Raw genomic sequence first — 6,510 nt, 5'->3', positions numbered from 1 at the left:
ATCCCTCAGGGCAGCATTGTCCACTTGCAGACAGAGGTTTGTGGATCTCGGTGGAGGGCATTTAGGGACCCTCCAGGTTCCTGACCACTGATTACACCTGCCCTTGAGGCCGGGAAACCATGCAGGGTACACCAGGCAGAGAAGCTGGGAAGGGACCACTGCTTAACAGCCAGCGACCGTGTGTGAGTGTGTGTGTGTGTGTGTGTGTGAATATGTGTGTGTGAATGTGTGTGTGTGTGAATATGTGTGTGTGAGTGTGTGTATGTGTGTGTGTGAGAGAGAGAGAGAGAGAGAAAGACCCGTGACTTAGTGACAATGCACAGCAGGTAGCAGCTCAGACACTCTTTAAGCCTGGCACCAGTCCAGTGGTAAAGCACCTCATCTGTTAAGAGCAGAAAGGATGCTCCAAGCAGGGTCTGAAGAAATAGAGTGAGCTGGGCACAGCCCTGGGCAGAATCCGGGCCCAACCCTGGCTGAGCACTCACCGTGTCAGGCCTCAGTGAAACACACCAACATCCTCCCATGCATTCAGTCAGCAAATGTACACTGAGCATCAGCTATGTGCCAGGCTCCCTTCTAGGCACTCACAACAGCACTGGACAAAACACAAAAGCCTCCCACAGAGCTTATGTTGAAAGTCCTCCACAAATGGCCAACAGTAGCCAACACTGATTGGGCACTCACTGTGTGCTGGGGGTGTGCTGAACACTTTTCTCGGTCCATCTCTGAGTTAGAGATTATGCCCTCGTGTTAGAGGGGAGAAGCCGAGGCTTTGGGAGGTTAGTAACTTGCCCCACGTCCCACCCAGTAAGTTCTGGGGTCAGAATTCGAATGCAAGCAGTTTCTGACCAGGTCTGTTTTCTGAACCCAACACTATGAGTAGTGATAATAGCACCATTATTATTTGGAGTATCACTTTTAAACCACCCCATCACCAGATCCTACAGCAGCCAAGACACCAGTTGAGCGTCAGGCCAGGTCAGACCTTCCAAGGCTGTGGCAATCATCACTGATGCTCACTGACGCTCACTGAGCCGGGTTGCCCAAGTGGCCCTCAGTGGGCCCCACATTCTACATGCGTCAAGCCAGCAAATCTTCACAGAGATCAGAAGGAAGGGACACAATTAACCCCACAGCACAGATGGGAAAGCTGAGGCCCAGTGAGGCTAAGTGGCCTGACCCAGGGTCTGCAGCTGGCAGGTATGAGACCCACATTCTTGAGAGCTCAGTGCAGCCTTTCTGGTCTCACCTAAGCCAGACATCCACTGAAACAGAATAGGGCAGGGACTAAGCCCCACAGTCCTGGAGGAGTCCCATCTGGACTCAAGGTGCCGCATGGGTTCCCCGCTCCCCTCCACCTCACCCCAAGTCACTCCCTGGCCCCATCAAGATGGGGGTGTAAATGGGAACTTTACCCCACCCCTGCCCCCATCTGACCTCAGAGCTCTAACCACAGTGGCTCAAACTATAGGCCTGCCAGAGCCCCAAGCCCTGCATCTGATGGGTGCAGGGGAGGAGGTGAAGGAAGAAGATGACTGGGCCTTGGGCATAGATGGACTTTTCATGAAAACTCATCATGCATGGGAGACAGCCTCCCCTCCGCAGCCTGCATGCTCAGGCCTGTAGGCAAAGAGGAGCAGCCTCTGAGGGTTGTGGGGTCCTGAGGTCATGTGGCCCAGGTGGTAGCTCCAGTGTCCTCGTCCAGACCACCCAGGAGGGAAAGACCCCTCAGAGATGGCATCCAAGTGAATTCCAAAGCCCCAGGCCCAACTCCAGCTTCACTACTTCCAGCTGCACTTACCTGGGCAGGTCACTTTCTGACTCAGAGCCTCAGTGTTCTCTTCTGTAGAACAGGGACAACGTCAGATTCTGCCTAGTGGGGTGGTTGGGATCAAACAGGTGGGCAAGCAGCTCAGCGCCATGCCCCACACATCCAGCAAGTGTTTCCTCTCATATATCGCTAGAGGCTGGAGACCATGGACCCTCATCTCACCTCTCCGGACATGTGGAGTTTCCAGGAAGGCAAGGCATGTAGAGATAGATGCTGACTCACCCGAGGTCACAGGTGGGTTCAGAGTGAAGCCAGGGCTCCTCCTACACCCTCATCCCAGACTCTGACCATCAATGCTTTCAGAGAAGGTGACAAGGCCTCCTCCTCACCCACCACCACATGGAAGGGGCTAGACCCCTCATCGCCAGCAAGGGAGGAGAGCATCGTCAGGGAGGCTGGAGCAGAGCAGAGTGGCATTGTCTCCCAGAGAGAGTGGAAGTGCAGCACCTGCAAGAATTAGCACAGCACAACTCTATTTTAGTCGGAGTCTCCACGTCTACTGTCTTAGTGACTCCTGCCAGCAGTCAGGTGAAATGGACATGGTAAACATCTGCCTGCTTTCCAGCTGGGGAAACTGAGGCTCAGCAAGGGGAAACAACTGACTTACAACTGAAGAGACAATGAGTCACAGACATGGGATTTGGACTCAGTCCTCAACTTGAATTCAGACTCCCCACAGCACCAGTCACCCAGTGCATCAAAGGGGCACTAGACTGGGAGACAGGGTGCCTGGGTCGAGCCCAGCTGGTAATGAGTTAGCAGGTGAACTCAGCAGTTTCCCAAAGGTGCACCCCCCTCCTGACCTTTGCACAAAGTATTTGTCCAGGATGTTCTCCCACCAAGTGCTTCAGAGCTTGACTCTGGAATTACACAGACCCAGGTTCAAATTCTGAAGCTCCTTACTGTGTTCAACCTCTCTGACTCCAAAGTTCTCATTGGTGAAATGAGAAATCTGCCTCAGGATGAGGTGAGACAGCACAGGCAGTGCCTGGCACAGCAGAAACCCTCAGTAAGTGGTGGTGGTGGTGGTGGTGGTGGTAGTGATAGTGATGGTGATGGTGGTGGTGGTGGTTGTGATGGTGCTGGTGGTAGTGGTGGTGATGGTGGTGGTAGTGATGGTGGTGATGGCAGCTGTGGTGTGGTGGTAGTGACGGTGATGGTGATGGTAGTGATGGTGGTGATGGTGGTGGTGGTGGTGGTGGTAGTAGTGATGGTGGTAGTGGTGGTGGTAGTGATGGTGATGGCAGTGATGGTGGTGATGGCAGTGGTAGTGATGGTGGTGGTGGTGGTGGTAGTGATGGTGATGGTGGTGATGGTGGTGATGATGGTGGTAGTAATGGTGGTGGCGATGGTGGTGGTAGTGGTAGAGATGGTGGTGGTGGTGAGGGTGGTGGTGATGGTGGTAGTAGTGATGGTGGTGGTGGTGGCAGTGATGGTGGTGGTGGTGGTGATGGAGGTAGTGATGGTAGTGGTGGTGGTAGTGATGGTGGTAGTGGCAATGATGGTGGTGGTGGTGATGTTGATAGTGATGGTGGTGGTGATGGTGGTGGTGATGGTGGTAGTGATGGTGGTGGCAGTGGTGATGGTGGTGATGGTGGTAGTGATGGTGGTGGTGGTCGTGGTGGTGATGGTTATGGTGGCAGTAGTGGTGATGGTGGTGGTGGTGGTGTTGGTAGTGATGGTGGTGATGGTGGTGGTAGTGGTGGTAGTAGTGATGGTGGTGGTGCTTGTGGTAGTGATGGTGGTGGTGGTGGTGATGGTGGTGGTTGTGACAGTGGTAGTGATGGTGGTGGTGGTTGTGGTAGTGATGGCAGTGGTGGTGATGGTGGTAGTGATGGTGGTGGTGGTGGTTGTGATCATGGTAGTGATGGTGGTGGTGGTGGTGATGGTGGTGGTGGTGGTGGTGATGGTGGTGATGGTGGTAGTGGTGGTGGTAGTGGTAGTGGTGGTGGTAGTGATGGTGGTGATGGCGGCAGTGGTGGTGGTGGTAGTGATGGTGATGGTGGTGATGGTGGTGGTGGTGGTGATGGTTATGGTGGCAGTAGTGGTGATGGTGGTGGTAGTGGTGTTGGTAGTGATGGTGGTGGTTGTGATGGTGGTAGTGATGGTGGTGGTGGTTGTGGTGGTGATGGTGGTGGTGGTGGTGATGATGGTGGTTGTGATGGTGGTAGTGATGGTGGTGGTGGTGATGGTGGTAGTGATGGTGGTGGTGGTGGTTGTGATCATGGTAGTGATGGTGGTGGTGGTCATGGTGGTGGTGGTGGTAGAGATGGTGGTGATGGTGGTAGTGATGGTGGTGGTGGTAGTAGTGATGGTGGTGATGGTGGTGGTGGTGATGGTGGTAGTGATGGTGGTGGTGATGGTGGTAGTGATGGTGGTGGTGGCAGTGATGGTGGTAGTGGTGGTGGCAGTGGTAGTGATGGTGGTGGTGGTGGCAATGATGGTGGTGGTGGTGGTGACAGTGGTAGTGATGGTGGTGGTGGTGGTAGTGATGGTGGTGGTAGTAGTGATGGTGGTGGTGGAGGTGGTGGTGGTGATGGTTATGGTGGCGGTAGTGGTGATGGTGGTGGTGGTAGTGGTAGTGATGGTGGTGGTGGTGGTTGTGATAATGGTAGTGATGTGGTGGTTGTAGTGGTGGTGGTGATGGTGGTAGTGATGGTGGTGTTGGTGGTGGTTGTGATCATGGTAGTGATGTGGTGGTTGTAGTGGTGGTGGTGATGGTGGTAGTGATGGTGGTAATGTGGTGGTGGTGGTGGTGACAGTGGTAGTGATGGTGGTGGTGGTGGTAGTGATGGTGGTGGTAGTAGTGATGGTGGTGGTGGAGGTGGTGGTGGTGATGGTTATGGTGGCGGTAGTGGTGATGGTGGTGGTGGTAGTGGTAGTGATGGTGGTGGTGGTGGTTGTGATAATGGTAGTGATGTGGTGGTTGTAGTGGTGGTGGTGATGGTGGTAGTGATGGTGGTGTTGGTGGTGGTTGTGATCATGGTAGTGATGTGGTGGTTGTAGTGGTGGTGGTGATGGTGGTAGTGATGGTGGTAATGGTGGTGGTGGTGGTAGTGATGGTGGTGATGGTGGTGGGGTGGTGGTGGTGTGGTGGTGTGGTGGTGGTGGTGGTGTGGTGGTGATGGTGTTGGTGGTGGTGGTGGTGGTGGTGTGATGGTGGTGTGGTGGTGGTGGGGTGGTGATGGTGGTGATGGTGGTGTGGTGGTGGTGTGGTGGTGTGGTGGTGGTGATGGTGGTGGTGGTGGTGATGGTGGTGGTAGTGATAGTGGTGATGGTAGTGGTGGTTGTGATCATGGTAGTGATGTGGTGGTTGTAGTGGTGGTGGTGATGGTGATAGTGATGGTGGTAATGGTGGTGGTGGTGGTGATGGTGGTGGTGGTGATGGTGGTGGTGGTGGTGATGGTGGTGGTAGTGATGGTGGTGATGGTGGTGGGGGTAGTGGTGGTGGTGATGGTAGTGATGGTGGTGATAGTGATGGTGGTGATGGTGTTGGGGGTAGTGATGGTGGTGGTGATGGTAGTGATGGTGGTGGTCGTGGTAGTGATGGTGGTGACGGTGATGGTGGTGATGATGTTGGTAATGATGATTGTGGTGATGGTGGTGGTGCTGGTGGTAATGATGGTGGTGACAGTGATGGTGGTGATGGTGGTGATAGTGATGGTTGTGGTGATGGTGGTGGTGGTGGTAATGATGGTGGTAGTGGTGGTGATGGTGGTGGTGGTGGTACTGGTGGTGTTGGTAGTGATGGTGGTGATGGTGGTGGTGGTGGTAGTGATGGTGGTGGTGGTGGTGGTAGTGATGGTAGTGGTGATGGTGGTAGTGATCGTGATGGTGGTGATGGTGGTGATAGTGGTGGTGGTCGTGGTAGTGATGGTGGTGGTGGTGGTAGTGATGGTGATAGTGGTGGTGGTGATGATAGTAGTGATGCTGGTGGTGATGGTGGTGGTGGTAGTGATGGTGGTGGTGGTGGTGATGGTAGTGGGGGTGGTGATGGTGATGGTGATGGTGGTGGTGGTAGTGATGGTGGTGGTAGTGGTGGTGATGGTTATGGTGGTAGTGGTGATGGTGGTGGTTGTAGTGGTGGTGGTGATGGTGGTACTGATGGTTGTGATGGTGGTGGTGGTGGTGGTGGTGATGGTGGTGGTGGTGGTGGTGATGGTGGTGGCGGTGGTGGTGATGGTGGTGGTGGTAGTAGTGGTGATGGTGGTGGTTGTAGTGGTGGTGGTAATGGTGGTACTGATGGTGGTGATGTGGTGGTGGTGGTGGTGGTGATGGTGGTGGTGGTGATGGTGGTGGTGGTGGTGGTGGTGATGGTGATGGTGGTGGTGGTGGTGGTTGTAGTGGTGGTGGTGATGGTGGTACTGATGGTAGTGATGGTGGTGGCAGTGATGGTAGTGGTGGTGGTGGTGAGGGTACTGATGGTGGTGATGGTAGTGGTGGTGGTGGTGGTGATGGTGGTGGTAGTAGTGATGGTGGTGGTGGTGGTGATGATAGTAGTAGTGGTGGTGGTGATGGTGGTAGTGGTGGTGGTAGTGATGGTGGTGGTGGTGGTGGTGGTAATGGTGGTGGTGTTTTTTTTTTTTTTTGAGACAGAGTCTCGCTCTGTCGCCCGGGCTGGAGTGCAGTGGCCGGATCTCAGCTCACTGCAAGCTCCGCCTCCCGGGTTCACGCCATTC

At 54.5% G+C, this 6,510-nt stretch overlaps 1 pseudogene; it reads right to left on the bottom strand.

Annotated features, from left to right (window-relative positions):
* Window positions 1–3,702: 3,702 nt before the first annotated feature.
* Window positions 3,703–6,241, bottom strand: LOC117093915 (annotated as a pseudogene).
* Between the last annotated feature and the right edge of the window lie 269 nt (window positions 6,242–6,510).

The sequence above is a fragment of the Trachypithecus francoisi genome, unplaced genomic scaffold (assembly GCF_009764315.1).
Source record: "Trachypithecus francoisi isolate TF-2019V2 unplaced genomic scaffold, Tfra_2.0 Lachesis_group12, whole genome shotgun sequence".
Taxonomy (NCBI): Eukaryota; Metazoa; Chordata; class Mammalia; order Primates; family Cercopithecidae; genus Trachypithecus; species Trachypithecus francoisi.
The sequence above is the reverse complement of the archived record's forward strand: the minus strand, read 5'-3'. Positions and strand labels throughout refer to the sequence as shown.